The sequence below is a fragment of the Scomber scombrus genome, chromosome 19 (assembly GCF_963691925.1).
Source record: "Scomber scombrus chromosome 19, fScoSco1.1, whole genome shotgun sequence".
Taxonomy (NCBI): domain Eukaryota; kingdom Metazoa; phylum Chordata; class Actinopteri; order Scombriformes; family Scombridae; genus Scomber; species Scomber scombrus.
The window spans coordinates 11,169,734-11,187,712 of NC_084988.1; the positions used below are offsets into that span (position 1 = coordinate 11,169,734).

Here is a 17,979-nt window from a genome sequence, read left to right on the forward strand (position 1 = left end):
CATACGCACAATTCAGTGCTAAACCTGTCAGAGCTGGCCAAACAACTTTGTCACAACTGTCAACTGTGATAACCCCCTTTCCTATCCCTCTTCCCACCCACCCACACACAAAACAACATATAGTGTACACACTGAACATATGCACCACACACTGAAAACACATACACACATGCACGCATGCATATAAACACACACACTGACAAGACTTTCAGGCAGTCTGAGAATCCTTTTATAATACCAGGCAACAGAATGAGTGGGTGCAGATTTGCAGTGAATACATTTATCTTTTCTTGAATGTCTGACATGTATCCTGGTGGTAGCTCTTTCATAGAGAGCAGTTGAATACGGACCAATGCTAAAAGAACAGAATGCTGTGAAATCTCCTCCATTGCCTGGCCAAGATTTTTACCTGAAAATGTAATTCTGTGACCAGGGCTGCAATGATACTATTTGTGTCAGGTCCAATCTAGAGAACATGGGCTGATATAAATGGCAGACCTTGGGCTGCCTTGCTCCCTCTGGGCCTGCTATGAAGCATGACAAAACAACAGTGATCGCTGGTGACAGATGTCTTTAAGGGCCAGATTAGGAGTCGAGGCGCACGCAAACGAAACAAATGAGACACTATGTGTTTCATTCAGGCGCTGTAGACAGAGAGCATGCATGCACACAGAGTTACACACACACACACACAAGCATGCACAAACTGAAATGCACACAGACACATACAAATATTCATAGACATGACACCTGCAGATCACAACACACAAAAATTCCTTTTAAAAGGTGACACTTAAATCCTCCTCTATTTGCGGGTGGTTTCAAGCTCCATTAACATTCTTCCCCTTCAAGGAAAACACCTTTAGCCCTCACAACTTAGTCTTATAGCCTTTTTCAGTGCTTTTCGCTCCTCTGCACTCACTGAGAGAGTACATTTTATACAGCTAGTAATGTCTGCCTGGCTTGTCTTAATTGAATTCAATTTTAACTTGAAATGATAACAGTTGCTTAAGAACAATTTTCTCATTTACTGCTGAAATAATTGATGTAAGTGTGGTTTCATATCAGCAGAGAGGAGAATTTCTCCTCTCAGGTAGTCCTGCCTGTCTAAATGTAGTCTATTTTAATTAAAGGAGAGATGAAAAAATGGTTTGAGGAATGTGCTCAATTAATAACAAACAAGACTGAGATTGGACAAATAATGAATCCCGGCTGTACAGAGGGATTAATCTGATTTGTACTTGTGTACGTAGTCCTTTTTAATATGCTAAAATCATTAACAAAGGAAAGATGATAATGCTTGCATGGAAATACATTTTTTGATTGCCAGGTGTTGACATTTCCTTGGCTAGGGAAGACAGAGCAATTTCTATGAGTAACCGTGTGCGCGTGTGTGTAAACACGCACAAGAGCATACACAGTATGCACATAATATGCCCAAAAAACAGATATACGTGTCTACATCCCTGTGTGTGTGTGTTTGTGTTTGACTGTTTTGAACAACATATAATAAGAGTGCAGCCTCTTTCCCTCCCCCTTTCCACTCCTGGGCTTCCTTAGCGATTTTACATTAGCTGTGACCTCGGTCACGATCAAAACATGCTGGCAAATATAACAATAGGCTACACATACTTCCTCCCACTTCTTTATATATACACACACAACACAAACATATACACACATGCAGAGACAAACACACAAATAGAGATATGCCTAAAGATGATGTGGTGTGGAGTTGTGGGGAGAGGAGCAGCCTAGATTGGAAATGGGAGTGGGTCATTTACATTGTATTAAGGCTTCCTCAGCCTCTCAGGCCTAGACCCGGTCATCAATTGCCTACTGTCAGCCAGAGCGCGGTCTAGCTCGGTGATAAATACACCGGCCAGGGGCACAGCTCGTCCAGCAGACACCACGTAATGAATGGTTTGAACAAACAAGAAAGATGTCTCATCAAGGAGAGTGGGGACGTTAAAGCCCCCCTCGCACACAAAACCCCTGAGTAAGGAGATTTAGGCTACTCTGACCACAGACACGACACAAAAAAAAAAATCCTATTTCGTTCGGCTCATGCCCCTCCTAGCCCTCGCTCAGTCACCCACTCCTTCCTTCCCTGTGTCAGACTAGCTCTTCCCCCTACAACCCCAAGACTTGCATGCACTTGTACACATGCACAGTGAGTCACGCACACAGAGAAGCACAAACACAAACACACACATATAAACATATACAGAATGAATATAACCTTCCCTAATTATTTTTCATCTGTCCTCAACTCTTTTTCTCGCCTTTCTGTTAACCACCCCCCCCCGACACACACACACACACACTTTTTATGGCTGTGACTGCAGGCCACCCACACTTTACGTTGCAGCAGCTTTCCTTAAAGCATGAAGCTCTGAAATCTCAGCACCAGAAAATAGTGTGTGGTGGCACACACCATGTTCACACACACACACACAGGCGGCCATGAGGAGTACGCCGGCATGGTGGGCCTAGCGGTTACAAGGCTGCAGCAGCCGTGAAATTGGAGAACGACTATTTAGACCTCTGAGTAACCTCTTAACGTTAATTGCCTCAGTAAAAAAAAAAAAAAGTCAGTAAATCACCCAATGAGCACAAACAAACTCTGATATGAAAAGCATACACATGACATGAGTGGGTGAATAAATATTAAACAAAATATACAAAGTCAAAGTGCTAAATCTGTTCTAATGTGTTTCTTCCTGGTGATGTCCTTCTTTACCCTCAGGAGACAGTATGACATGGTTATTTAATGGATGAAACACAAACACACAGAAAGATCAAAGCTGGTATTGATAATCTCCCCACTAGGTTTGCAGCGGCTCAATATGTTCAGTTACAAACACCAAGGCCGATATCCTTAAAAGAGGATTGACCGCAAAACGTAAAATAGCCAGTCTATAAATAATTAGAGCCAGAAATGAGCAGCTTCAATTTGTTGTCTGGGCAGCGCTGCTTTTCGATCGAAACAGTTCTGTTAATTATGCTTAAGCCTGTTAATGGCACAAGAGTGCACTATCCTGATGTGCACGTGTCTCATTTCCACAATCTGACCTGAAAATGCACAGACGAACATCAACACAAACACATAAACACAGGTGCAGGTGGATCACATTCTGTCAGTCACTGAGAATCGAGCTGTGTGTGTGTGTGTGTGTGTGTGTGTGTGTGTGTGTGTGTGTGTGTGTGTGTGTGTGTGTGTGTGTGTGTGTGTGTGTGTGTGTGTGTGTGTGTGACAGACTGCTGGCTAAATTACAGGGTGTGATGTGCTCTGTGCTCTCTGATAGTGCTGGATGTAATGGCTCCTGTGGTTGCTGAACATTACAAGCCGAGGTAGCTCCATCATCCACTGTGTACGGTCCTTAAGCCCCACCTGAGCCCAGCTTGGCATTTCACCATAACCACATCTACTGTACTGTCGGACCACTCTTACATCACACCACACCTTTTGCCCGCAGTGACTTCTATCTACTCTACTCAACATCTCGCTTTCTATATATCAAATTCATACTCTCCTGACACATATTTGCTGCCGTTGTCAAATCCCACAGTGTGATCATTATGCCGGCCGTTCTATTCAACCCCCACCACTTTTTCCCACTCTGCCTCTTCCTCTTCATCCACTGAACCTGTAGCCCCTTGCCCGAGCCGCTGGTGGACCCCATTGATGAATGACATCATCAGTGTGTGACATGAGTTATAGAGCTAGGTCACAAGGTTGCAGTGGCTTGCAAACCTATTCCATGCTAATGACTCCCAGGAAATCGCAAGCCATTGGCTGTTAACCCCAGCACCATGGCAACACAAAGGATTTGTTGATGATGATTGGTGTGATTTAACCCAACTTATTTTGTCTCTTGGATATGGTTATCTGCATATATATGTTCTTATAACATAACAATCTTATCCATTTAAAGTGTTAAATACAAAGATCAAATGCTAAACAGGTATAATTCTATATGATGATTTTTTTTTTCATTGTAATGCCTTTATGTGTTGTCAGCATTTGATGGGCTTTATTTTGAGTTTGTGTCTAGTTTAACAGCATTATTGTATCCCTGTATTTCCTTTCATATATGCCTTCCTCACATTGATTGGAATCTTATTTGTTTTTAATCAAAGTGACTGGAGGATGATGGTAATATTCACTGTCAGAAATAAATGCAATCAAATATAGGAATGACATTTTAATATGGATTCTGCATTGAGCCTGGGGTAAGATTGGCACATTTTAAATATCAAGTTGCCATTGTTAATAATGTTACAATTGGCTTCAGTGACAAATGACAATGAGATTGAATGCATATCAGCGTTACTGTGAGATCAAACAGATATGACAAATGAATGCAGTTGGAATTTTTGAATCCATCATGATTGTTTACTATGCACAGTGCAATATCTGGCTTTTTAGCAGCAGTTTTCTGACAGTTTTTTGGTTTAAATCGAAGAGTACAGTTAATTAATTCTGCCTATAAACATCAGAGAGACTGGCAATTGTCAATTTAAAAAAAAAGTAGAGCCCCATATTTCCATGACAATGAATACAATTTTCCAAAATGTATGAAAATAAACTGCAAAAATATTTGCACCAAGTTAGAAATAATCATGAATTAAAATACAAGCAATACAAGTAAACCGGCTTGTGATTTCAAAGATCAATTTGATTAATCTCATCAGTTATCTGAGCACAAACTAAGGATTGCAAATATAGTAAGCTGGAGCTCTTTTGTGTATGTGTGTGGTAACTACTGTTGCGTAAAGTACACGTTGTTCTTTTTCCATTACCATCTTCATATACATCTCTTTTTTTTTTCTTTAGACTCAACTTTACATCCATCTCTTTCTCTCACTGCCTCTCTTTGTGTGTTTTGGGTGAGTGGAAGTGGGAGGGAGTAGAAGGTTTTTTGGGTGTTTGTTTTATTTTACTGGGAACTACACTGCTTCCTGACAACAGTCTGAAAGCAGGCAAGAATGCCACATGACTCAATGACTTAACCCTGCTGCTCTCCCTCCCTCTCTTTCTCCCTCACACACACACACAAACACACACACACACACACACACACACACACACACACACACACACACACACACATACACACACACACACACACACACACACAGATACAGTATGCCAACTTATAAACAGAACTCACATGATGCCAGCCTACAAACTGCACGCACTGCATGCTAACCTTTGATAACAGCAATTGAAAGTATGCTCATATCTACACCTCACACGATCACGATGCATTCATAACATACACTTTTGTCTTTCTCACTCCAGACTCCAGAGCTTCCACAATGAGTATAAGCGCTCTCAGCGGACTGCCCTCTGACAGTAAAAAAGTGATGATTGCAAATACAAGGCGGACTGGCGAGGCCTGGGGCATCTATTATAGAGCAAAAGGGCCCCCAGTCTGTCTGTCTGCCTCTCTGACTGGCTGGGTGGCTGGCTGGCTGGTTGGTTGGCAGTGCATCAGTACTACTACTGCTGTTGCTGCCACGGCCCCCCACAACAATCGCTGGCTGGGCTCCTGAAGCCAGCTCCTGGACCTCAGCCAGCAGCCTGTTTGCTCTACACCATTAATTTATGTTCACTGGAGATGGTGCAAGGTTGTAGAGAAGCTCTACGGCATAACTGCCCTGCTCGCCTGCCAAGCTACAGTAACAGTAAAGTGGGTAAGGGGAGTCAGAAGGAGGGAGGGAGGAATGAATAGAGGGAGAGGGTGAGGAAGGAGCCCTGGAGGATATGTAAGATATAGGCATCTGATTGTACCAAGCTCCGTGAGGCTAAATAGCAATCACTCCCACACAATCCCAATGCACCTCCAGACTTAACAGATCGACCAAGGAAAAGAAAGAGTTGTTTTAGGGTAACATTTTCAAATTGTATCATGCATAATGAAATTATAAGATATCACTTTTATCCAATAAAGAAACTGGAAAAACTGTATTCATTATGTAAAAATACGCATAACACTCCAAAACAAGGAACAACTGAGCTCAACCCATAGATCTATTGGAGTTTGCCAACAGTTATTCACAAACTGTGTGTGTGCCATATTGTGGATGTGGACCTGGTCTTGTTTTGTGGCCTGCAGCTATAGAGATGAGCCTATTTAATCATCAGATCGAGTTCATGGCTTCTTTTTCCACCACATTGCTGCCCCTCTGCTTTCAGTAGGAGGTATATGATCCTTCCATCCTTACAGAGGGGGCCTGGTCTCCTCTCACAGCCTCTACTCGTTTCCGTCGATCTCTCCTTCTCCTGCCATACTCCACAGGCCCCAGCAGCTATTCCTTTCTTGCTACACGCTAACCCGTCTGGCCTCGTCTTGTATCCTCTTCACTCCACCTCTTCTCTTCTCTTCTCCTCTCCTTTCCTCTCATCTCATCCCCCTCTTTCAAAGTTTCCGTTCAAGCTTTAAGCCAGGTCCTAGAGGGCAGGAATTTGGCCTGGTTTTTCAGACCAGTCTGTTGGCTTTGTTGTGGTAACTGCCTGCTCAGGGGCACCCAGCTCTGTTCTGCTCTGCTCTCCAGTTCGCCTGATGTCAACACACAGCCACGCTCACTACTTGGTCTCAAGAACTCTTTAAAATATCTTATTGCAGGGCCAAATAAGCATCCTCCAATAAAGAGTTTTGTTCCTATTAAATTTCATTTAGTTCTCATTTTAAGCCTATGCTAGATTTTTTAAAATAATAAATAAATAATAAAAATGAACCGCAATTCTTTTCTAATTCAATATACTCCTATGATGTTGATTGTTGGCTTGCATTTGCGCGGAACTTTTAGGACCTATAATCAGATCATTAGAGGCCTGTTGGGCCTGTCAAAGCAGAAGACCCACCCACTTTGCCTGCATGGGACAACCTCATATCCACACCACTTGTCACTGTTGCCAGTCATAAAGTCATTGGGAGCACATGCTATAGCTACACCCTAGTGAACGAACTAAGCCTCTGAATAAACATCAGCACTGTTTAATGACGTATGTACACATTGTAAAAAAGCAATGATTTTCTAAACAGGCCAACAGGCTACGAGGTAGGCTTGGCCTAAGAAAATACAAAAAAGAAGAAGAAGAAATACAAAAAAGCTACTTTTTACACAGAAATGGTTTTCATAATCATTCTTAGTTCTTTGAAATGTAATCTGCAATGGATAAAAAACATTTATGTCTGTGTTTGCATTTCTCATGACAAATGTGGCATCCTTGCTAAATAGATACTTTTTAATTAGATACTATGTACTATATGAAACAGTTCTGGATTATAAAACAATATCCAGGCACAGTGACTCTTATCCACTAGAGAAATGCTAGGAAAACACAGGAGACCACTGCCAAGCACTTACAACCTAGAGCCTGTTGATAAAGTCTGTTGGGAAAAGGACTTAATATTAACATACAGGGTCTCTTTAAGTTTATCCTCTTTCTCTATTGTGTTCTTTAGACTTTGTTTAACTTCCTAAGTCAAAGTAAAGTGGGGCTGATCTTCAATTGAAATAGAAACAGATTAATGTGTGGAGAGATAGACAGACAGAGCAAGAGAAAAAGGGGGTTTGTTCACTCTTCAAATAGAAGCTTCTGAGAGTTTCCACTTGACGGGTCTCCCTTTCATTGTGCATTAACTTAATGAGCATAAATTCAAATACACAACCAGGACCTCTTTTAGCTCTCTCCCTCTCTCTCCTTCTGTCCCTTTAAGAGTCCACATTCTCGAGAGAAAGGCCAGTACATTCTAATAGCGAGCCTCGGGACACAACAACAAGAGCACAACCACTTACAGAGGACAAACAAGAAACCCCTGGGGCCAGCTATGGAATGTCAAGCCAATTTTGAAGATATCATAGGACATTTGTAATGTCAATTTTTGTTTTCAGGTCAAAAATCAAAGGAAAACATGGTGGGTAACATTTGTCCATTACAGTGCAGGCAGGAACACCCCCGCCCCCGCCAAAAAACAGCTGCAGGGGACACTTCCTGTTTGCTAATGATGCTAAATGTGTTCAAGTCAACCATGTCAAATTTTCTCTCCCTCTGAATGGACAGCTGGAGTGGAAAGAAAGATTTTTTCTCCTCTCTTCTCCCCTGTTCTTTTTTCTATCATGTGCTCATGAGAGAAGCTCTTAGCCCCATGACAGACAGACATTTCAGATCTTGTCCCGGTCAGCAAGACAGAGGAGCATAGCTGATGGTAACCATAGGTGCATTCATCTGAGATCACAAGTACTTCCATGGAACAAAGCCAGCCAAGCCCTGATCAGTCACCACCCCGTCCCTACCTGTTGTGTCTGTTCTCTTTTACTGAATACCATTTTTGCCTTTCAGAAATGCACGTCTTCCAAGCCCTCCTTTCATCTTGGGGTGTATGAGTCAACGAGATATCTCCTGCCATTGCTCAACACCCAGGGGCGGCTGTCTGCATGAGGCTGTGTGGACTGACAAATGCCCTCAGGATCTTTCACTTTCTTAATGTTCCTCAAAGGAGAGTCGACATATGAGTGGAGTTAAAATGCCTTTATGACGTGCCGCCAAGAGAAGAGAAGAGAAGAGAAGAGAAGAGAAGAGAAGAGAAGAGAAGAGAAGAGAAGAGAAGAGAAGAGAAGAGAAGAGAAGAGAAGCGAAAGAGAAAGAGAAAGAGAAAGAGAAAGAGAAAGAGAAAGAGAAAGAGAAAGAGAAAGAGAAAGAGAAAGAGAAGAGAAATAAATATAGCTTTTAGGCCTGGTTAATAGCAGCCAATCTTTAAGTGCATTCTTCCATCCTCTCCCTCTCTCTCCTTGTAGTGCTCTTAGGCTCAATCCTGCCCGGGGGCCGAGGTGACCTTTGACCTGGCTGGCCTGCCTAGCTACAGCCCTCTCGTTTGTTAGGGGCTTTATCCACTGACAAAGCAGGCAGGAAGTTGGCAGCCACCCAGCAGCCCCATGGGAGGATGACCATCAGCTAGCTCAGCTTACCGCTTATTACAGGATGGTGGGGAGCATGTGTGTTTGTGTGTGTGTGTGTGTGTGTGTGTCTGTGTCTGTCTGTGCACTGGCGTGTGTGTGTCCGTGTGCTTGCATGTGTGCTAGCTTGCATCTATGTACATGCATATACTGTATGTCTCCATGCATGCATGCTTATAAACATGCTTGTGCATGTGCAACTCCTGGCATATTCGACTGTGTTTGCATGCATGCAGAAATGAGGCTGACCTTTTTTTTTTTTCAGACTGGCAATTTTTACGATGCTATTTAATGACACGCAAAGAATAAGCCTGGAAGCTACAAACATCCTTGTCTCCAAGCTAACCCGATCAGCTACGCATGTTAGTGACAATCAGGCAACCTTCCAGCCGCTGGACTCAGGGGACCCCAGCACACTTCAGTCTCTCTCTCTCTCTCTCCACTCTTTCCCTCCTCCTCTCCGCAGCCTGCTCATCAGAGCGCTCAGAACAGCTCACTAAAACATTATATCATAAGACACTCCAGTTTCACTCTCGCTACTCCATAAAAGTCAGGTAATTCATACTTCATTTATATACCTTCCCATTAATAAAGCTGATGAACTTTTACTCCTTAAATCTAATGGGCCATTTTGCCATGACTGCTAGCGCTTGCCGTTTTCCCAGTCTGCCTTTCCTCTACCTTCTACCCCACTTATGCTTTGGAGGAAGCTAATCCACAGTCACTCAGCCACTGCTCACATACAGTGTTTTATGGGTGATGAGAGAAAGAGAAGGATTTTGAGGTTTTTAGGCTTTTGACTGACCTCTGCTACAAACAAGCAGTGACACGTACCATATGGTGGATTTGTTGTAGCTTTTGGTGGTGTACTCTCTCTCTCTTTCTGTTTAACGCTACCTTTCTCTATCTGGGTGCAACAGAGGGTCATTGACCTCCGGGCCTAAAGCAAGGCAAGATGGCTCCCTGGCTCGGAGACTGTTGACAAGCGTCTGTGTTCTTTTCAACAACTCGTTGAACTACCCCCCTACCCCTTCCCTTCTCAGGAATGTAACACAACCACTCACTGAGGTAACCCAAGCCCCTCCCCTCCCATCCGTCATTTACAGAAAGAGAAAGAGGCGGAGAGAAAAAGAGAGTTAGAGCAAGACCAACTGGGGGTGTTACACAGCTGTCCCCCATCTCCCCATCTAACTCTTGCTCCCTCTCCATTTCTCTTCCTCTCTTTAGATTTGCTCCTAGCCCACTGAATGTGGAATAATTAATGATGCAATTGAGCTGAGGAGAGGACTCTGACCAGCAGGGGCCGTTCCTGAATGCCTGGGTAGCTGTTTTATGGTGGACCAGAAAATAGAAAGAGAGAAAGACATGGAGAGATAGACAGGCAGAGGAAGAGAAACACATAAAACAGTCAGACAGTGATCGAAAGAGATTGTTAATAGTCTGTTTCCCAACAAATCTTAACCAAACCTTCCCTTCTGTTTTCGTCCCCTCAAGTCTAATCCTCAATCCCCATCCCCCTCTCTTCTCCTCTCCATCCTGATGGAGGGATTGGGGGGCCTGACCTGTCTGGTGATTGATGGTAATGTCTCAGGAAGTCATTTTCCCCGACAGCACCCCGCCGCCTTTCACCAGGCCTGGTGCAGAGGTGAGCCAATCACATGGTTCCTTTTAACTCTTTGCTCGCTCGCCGCCCAGGTCTCTCTGACTCATCTATCTCACACACCCTCATCCACACATCACCTTGTCCCTTCACACTGCACCTTATGCCAACCACAATCCCTGAATCCCCTACTTTCAACACCATGGCAAGGTTGAGAAGATTCTACACTCTGTCAAACAAAGAAACATTTTAAAAGTTTGCAGAACAGTGAAAACAAGGGTATCTTGACAAAATAACACTGGCCATCTTGAAGTAGATCTACCAAGTGGCCCCTAATTCAGGTTGCTGGGGATGGATCCCCACGACTCCATTACTGTCAGCGCTTACCACCTCCATTATGGCAATTAGGACGTGGTTCCAACACAAGGAATGCTTTGCTATGCTCGTGAATTGCTAACATCTGCCGTGTCTCTGCTCCATGTGTCAGGGTAGAGTTGTCTTTTCTTAAACACACACCTTTTTAAAGTCGCGCTCTCTCTCCTCTTTTTTCCTACTGTTTCTTCAACACTTCACTCCACATTTATTTTCTTAATTCGACTCAAACTGTGCCTTAAAGAGATCCCTCTCTGTTTGAGTCCAAATAACCTAAAATGATCCGTGAAGAGCCTTGCGGTTCCCGTTTTCAATAGGCTTCATTAGTTTTTAATATCTAGCCAAGGAAAAAGTGAAAATGGCATGAAGATAATCAATGGAAAGGGGCTGGTAGCCTATTAATCTCCCCCAAAGGATTGTGGGTTAATACACGCTCTTTCATAGGCAAACATGGCTGTGTGTGGTGAACGCATCTGTCTGCCTGGATGGGCAACTTAATGAAACAACCAGCGTTTGGCTGCTGAGATGGATGTCGTTCCCCCAGTGAAAAATGAGTTCTCTCTCCCACTCTGCTGAGGCAGAGTCACACATGAAAAGGCTCCCTTCAATTCACTGGAGACCTGACTGTGTCCCCTTGTGAGAGCAGCTTAAACAATGAGGGTGCAGGGCAGGACAGGCAACGCATGGCCACTAGAGCAAGCCTTCATGGAGATCATATCAGGGAATCCTAATGTGAACAAGAGTCTGACTGATCTGGGAATGAGAGAAGGCAGAGAAAGACTAGATGAGAAGTAGTACAGTAGACAGATAAAGACGAACAAGGGAGGAGAGAGATGAAGGCTGAGCCACCTGGGATAGATAAGCAGGCTCAATGTGTTTGAGTGACAGTGTTTGTGTGTGAAAACTTTGGTAGATGTGTATACTAGGTTGTATTTATGATTGTGTGTATGCTTGTATATCTGCCAGGATATGTGTGCATATTTCCGTGTGTTTGTGTGTATGTGTGTATGTGTGTATGTGTGTGTGTGTGTATTCTGACAGTTTCTGAGGTGACCCCTGGTCAGGCAGTCCTGTAACAGGAGCTCACCTCCGGTTCTGCAAGCTCTCCTCTCAGTGTGCTAAACATCCACCTGAAGACAGGATTAGCCATTGTGACCCGGCCCCAGAGGTAACCGAGATACACCACCGGGGACAAACGTGAAACACACACTGTCACATGTTGCAGAGACACAGCCAGGTGGGAAGAGATAGACACAGAGGAAGATAGAGGTTTTAAAAAAAGCTGTAAAATGAAGACAGGATAGGACAGGTGGCGGAGAGGATTGTAAGTGCAAACAGGACACCTATAAGAGGATGAATGCAAGCAGGATATTGTATAATGTCGAGGAAGCTAAGGTGAAGGCGTCACTGGTGTTTGTCGTTGTCTAGTAAAAACAAAGCATCAGAGCATAAGAGGATTGGGGACCTAACTCAGTGCCTTGGGGTAGCTGAGATTTGTGCCTGTGTGGAAATTGATGCCTGTCAGCCTGTTTATGACTCGATCCTGACAGTATGCACGCATGTGTATTTCTGTGTGTACACACAAGTGTGCGTGCTGTGCTGTGACAAATGAGCAGTGCTTAATTTGTGGCTGATTATGCGGGCTGCGGGTGCCCTAAACCCCTTTGAACTTGTAATTGCCCCTGGTTTCAGTAATGAACATTAAGGAGGATTCAGAAATGTGTGGCTAATTACACATTTTCCCCCATTTTTCATTTCTTCATCTTCATGCTAGATGAGAAAGAGGAAAAGGAGGAGCAGGAGTAGTAGTAGTGAGGATGTGAGCCAAAGAGGAGGTTCTGGGTTGGGAGGCATACACTGCTGTTGTTGCCCTCTTTATCTAAATAATTGTACAAGCTGGTTTATGGGCTTTAGAGAGGTGCTTTGTGTGCGAGTCGCTGCAGCCCTGGGGATATGGGGACTAGCTTTCCCCATGATCAATATTCAGAGAGATTCACATCTGGAGCCAAGGCCTGTTCTGCTTAGATTTGGATTTATAAATTTATTTTTTATTAGATTTTTTTTCTTTCTTTGGTTCTCTTCCTCCTCTATCCATCTGCTTTTTTCTTATCAGTGTGCGGTACAGCTACTCTTTGATACAGAGGTTGCTGTCTATCATACACACTCATCTGTATGGCCTTACATGTTAAGGGGGTGTGAGAAATTCAGAGCTCTGAAGTGAATTAGGTCCACTATGTGGAGAGCAGACACAGACACTAATAACACATGGCTCAATATAGTGTATATGCTAGGCAGAACTGCTTGAGCAATAGAGCATTCTGGGTAAATGGTTGTGGTGCAGGGAGGGTCCACTGAGGTTAGTGGAGGGGGAAGAGTTGGGGAAAGGAGCAACAAATTGACCCGCTCAGCCTCAGTCTTTGATGTGGACTGGGATCTCTCTTAAAAACCAGTCCATATGTTCAGAGAGGGAAAGAGAGTGGATATCAGTGGAGGGGAAAAAAATGAAAAGGTGAGGAAGTGGGGGGAAGAGGTGAGAACAAGAGACATGGCTCCCAGTTATAAGGACCCCACTGTGCAGGAATCCCACTGCTTGCCCCTGGACTGAGCGCTGGGCAAAACCAAAGTGTGCATTTGGGAGGAGTAGGCAGGGAGGGGAGAAAAATCACACGAAATGGCAGGAGTGGGATTTATAGTCTTTGTCCCATGACAAACCAAACAGTGAAACACAAGGTCTGTTTTTGATTTCTACTCAATGCCTCCATCCCTCAACCCTTTCCTCTTGTCTCCCTCACTTCTTTAGCCTGGTGTGCTGTTTCCACGATGGTGCTGCTCCTTCCCCCCTTTTGCATTTTCCTCACTTGGTGTGAGATGAATATCAAAGTGATACTGGGGCAGCATAGAGACCTGCAGCAAAATCTCATTGGCCTCCATGGTCCCCAGCATGCAGCAGCCACTGTTCTAGCAGCTCTTGCCATAACCCCGCAATCAGCCATAGGGGGATGAGTCTAGCCTGCAGGGCGGTACCCCTGGAAGGGTAAGGGGTAATTTAAGGAAACTCGCTCTAAGATGTGAAACCAAAATCCTCTTATACATTTTGTTATGAGTAAGATAACCCCAAAAGTGTAGAAAAGGGAAAACGGCACAGAATCAGTTACCACCATCTTAATAACCCTGGCTTTCCACCAGGGGCATATATGCTATCACAGACTGCCTCGCAGGGTCCGTTAGTGTAGATGACGTCATTTGATTCCTATTTCCCATAGAGTCAGGTCTTAGCCAATGGATCAGTGTTATGACTATAGCAGCAGTGGATTGCACCGCTGTGCTAAAGGCAGGGAAATGTTCCCTGGCTGGGCCCTATTCTCAGTGGAGCGTAGGGCCTTAAAGAACTCTCTTCAGCTGTGTGCATGTGTGTTCTTGGAGGAGTCTCTCACTGTTCAGAGCTGTGAGTTTATAAATCTGACTGCCCTCCACAGACCTAGCTCTGTTTGTATTCTGCTGCGGTCAGGGCATGTGCAGTCACCTCTGCAGGGGCCGGTCAAACTCACGCTGTGCTCCTGGTATTCCGTGAGGACACCCCGGCTGTAAAACCTAATTTAAAGAAATGCATATTGCACCACAGTTCAGGGAACACCGCCCTCCTCAGTTTTCTCCTTTATTGTAGTCTCACTAGAGGATATATCATATATCTTTTATTTCTTTTTTGCAAACGCTGGAGCTTAATCACTTTCATGCACTGGGAGTGTGTCGTAAACAGTCCTTTCGCGAAAGCATTCATTTCTGCTACTTCATTAAACAACCTGCATTAAGATGCAAACAGAAAGAATGAAAATTAACAGGGAAGAGAGAAAACAGAGGAAATGTGAGGTAGAGGGGTTAGGAGTGGTGCTGGTACCACATGCATTTCCACATCTACAAGAACATGGTGCTCATCTTGAAGATAAGCAATCTTATGGGAATGAAAAGCTATTTTCACAAGCACCCCATAGTGTATGTAAGGTTAATATGTCATGCTCTATATGTCAGTGGATTCCACGTGGACTTAGTTGGCTTTGAAGTGGAACTACGACAGATCTGGATTAGGGGGCAAAGTGTAAAGGTCTGATGTCGGAGCATGAAACAAATTCAAGCTTATTATATTCAAATGCCAACCAACTATGCAAAGCACCCTGTAAACAAGGCTTTTGTCAGTCACAGAGCTGTGACACACTAAACTTGCAAATTGTTGCAAAGCCTCTCTGCAATAAGATAGTAAACTTAATGTGGCCTGTTATATAATTATACAGCCTGTGAAAATGGGAAGTCACTGGATCCCCCTTCTAAACTTTCATCCTGGTTTCTGCCCTCTCCTTCTATTAAAAGCATCTTGTTAGACATGTAATGGTACATTTTTTAATGAGCTCTGACAAGGAAGGTGAGATTCTCGTGTGAAATGTGTGAATTTCTTGAGTGTCTGTGTGTCAGTGTCATTCTCCGCAAGGTCTGTCCATGGTGTGGTTGCCCCTCTGTGATAACCAAGCTGGGGTAGAACAGATGGCAGACTGAGGTGGCTTATGTCTCTGTTTTCCAGGGTCGCTGAGCAGCCAACATTAGAACACAGTGACTAGACAATAGCTAGGCATCAAACCTCAACCCCCCCCCCCCCCCCCAGTCATTATCAAAGACTTTCAATGACTCCTGTGCTAAACATCACCAAACTCTCCTGTCATGTTGTCACTAATGTCTGTTTTGTAAACACACACACAAAAGCAATGTGATGACTCATTTTCCTGCATCTCCCACCAATAGTCACTCATTTGGGCGGCGGCAGTGAACCAAACTGTCGCCTGGGTTGCTATGGGTGACTGGAGAGCTGACTTTTGGGCTCTGAGGCAAACAAGCACATGACAGATTAGTGTGTGGGCCTTCTCCAGGCTTCCACCTCTGTGACCCTTAGGAGCCCCCTCTTTACCCCCTCCTCACCCCTAAACCTACTCCCTACTTCTCCTTTGTCTGCAGCCTCTCTACATCCAAACTCACACAACAACCTACAGAGGTGAAAAGTAAACAGATTTCCAAATGCATTACTGAAAAGCAGCCAAAAGTTATTACTTTATAAACATTTCTGGCTTTAAAAAGTTGTTTTGTTTTTATTTGTTTTTTTGGTTACACAAGTGCAACTAAAATCCAAACAAATTAATTATGTAATTAGTGAAGTTTGAACCAAATAAAAACGTATTGTGCTGTGTACAGTATGTTGGAAAGATAAAGTAGGCAGCAGGAAATATGGAATGGACAGCTTTTAGCAGTTGAATGTAAAAGGAGGAAGGGCTTGGGTATTTCAAACTGTTTGCAGATGTGTGTCTCCACCAGTTAAATGCTGCTTGTACTGGAACAACACACACGGATTAGAAGGACTAGAGGAGCTTAAACAAAACTGGGGAATACAACAGGGCTGACTGTTTAGTCTACTCAAACAACATGCCCTCTCTTTTCGAGGGATGGACTTGTACACTTGTTTATCGTATGGGACAAACATCCGTTGCCAGGGTTTGGCCTTGCCTGTGCCCATGTCTTGTGAATGACCCTAGCTGGCTCTTTTATGTGCGTCTATAAAGGGCGGTCGAGAGAGCAGCTCCCATAGGAGGGCTCGACCTGACGATGACACCCTGTTGTCATGGAGACTAATGCTATGTTGGGCTGGGATTGGGAGTGAAGCGGGGGTGGGGGGTGGTGGGTAGCCACTGTCACTAGTGTATCTAATGATGTTTGCAGCACAATGCACTCATCTCCTCAAAGTGTGACGTGTCCTCACTTTGGTTAAAGTGGCCCCGTTGGCATCTTTTTGAGCTCTGCTTTAAGTGTTCTTCCCAGTATACAAGAAAACACTTCTAATTTTATAAATTTAGTCTCAGAACAGTTAATGAGTCGATAGACACTGGTTTAACACTAGGTAGATAAAAAACAGATTATATGCTGTACTAGTAACAATACAATATTCAAATACCATACAAAAGTATTTCAAATCTGGACACACTGTTCAAATGCTCACAGTTCCAAGGACTTTCCAAATGACCAAGGGATGTATCATTTCCCTTTCAGGGAGCCCAGGGGACCAATACACCTGGCTTAGCAGCTTAACAGCATTTCCCCAAACACCCAGGCCAAAGGGTGGCCTAGCACAAAACCTGAGACGCTTGATGCTTGAGAGGGCTACCTACTCATCTGACTGACCAATGTCCCTCTCTCACTTATTCCCTCCCTCCTCCTAGCTCACACATGCCCACGTGCACGTACTATCAACTGGCCTGGTTTTCTCCTGAGGTCCCCTATTTATTTTCATAGGTGTTTGAGGGTTTACACTAGTCAAAAGACAAGGCCAGGGCCTAGAGTGGTATCTTTGTATCTGAGTGCTTCCTGTTTTCATTGCAAGGCCGACCCTTGTCTTTACAGGGGTGAGTAAGGGCTAGCAGGGGGCTAACAGAGAGTGAGAGGGAAGGAAGGCCAGGGGCGCAGAGGGGCTAATTGTAGATTTTAGAGTTTTCTTTTGCCAAACAAAAGGGCATCACCTTTTGCAACAATAAGAAAAAACTTCCATTAATGCCTCTTTACGTCTCTGTCTGCCCCCCCTCTCATCATTTCTCCTCTTCTATCTTACATTCCCTGTATATACCTAACCTTTTACATAACTCTCTCTTACTCTCCTGAATTCTGTAGTCCAGGCTTTTGAAGTGCAGTAGAACATTTTACCCCTAACAGTGAAGTTTACCTTTCTGATAACATAATCTCCCTGTAGTATTGAAAAGCTTACACCAACAGTCTGGGATTTCCCTTCCCCTAATGTGGCTGGAAGACATCCAGAAACTCATGGGGAGGGAGGAGGGGGGGTATTAGAGAGAGAAAGAGTGGGAGGGAGGATAGAAGGAGGGAGTGGAGAGACGGTCTGACCCTCTTCTGCCAGCTAACACCAGCTGATCTGTCCAGCCGTTTGCCAATTAAATATGGAGCATTTAAGGTTGCCAGCACACGTGCTCTCTACTGCATGTGCATATGGGCTC

At 44.1% G+C, this 17,979-nt stretch overlaps 1 protein-coding gene across 3 annotated transcripts in view; it reads right to left on the reverse strand.

The window, feature by feature from the left end:
- meis2a (Meis homeobox 2a) overlaps nt 1-17,979 on the reverse strand; it is a 78,310-nt gene that overhangs the window by 24,693 nt on the left and 35,638 nt on the right. The gene's annotated exons all lie outside the window — the stretch shown is intronic.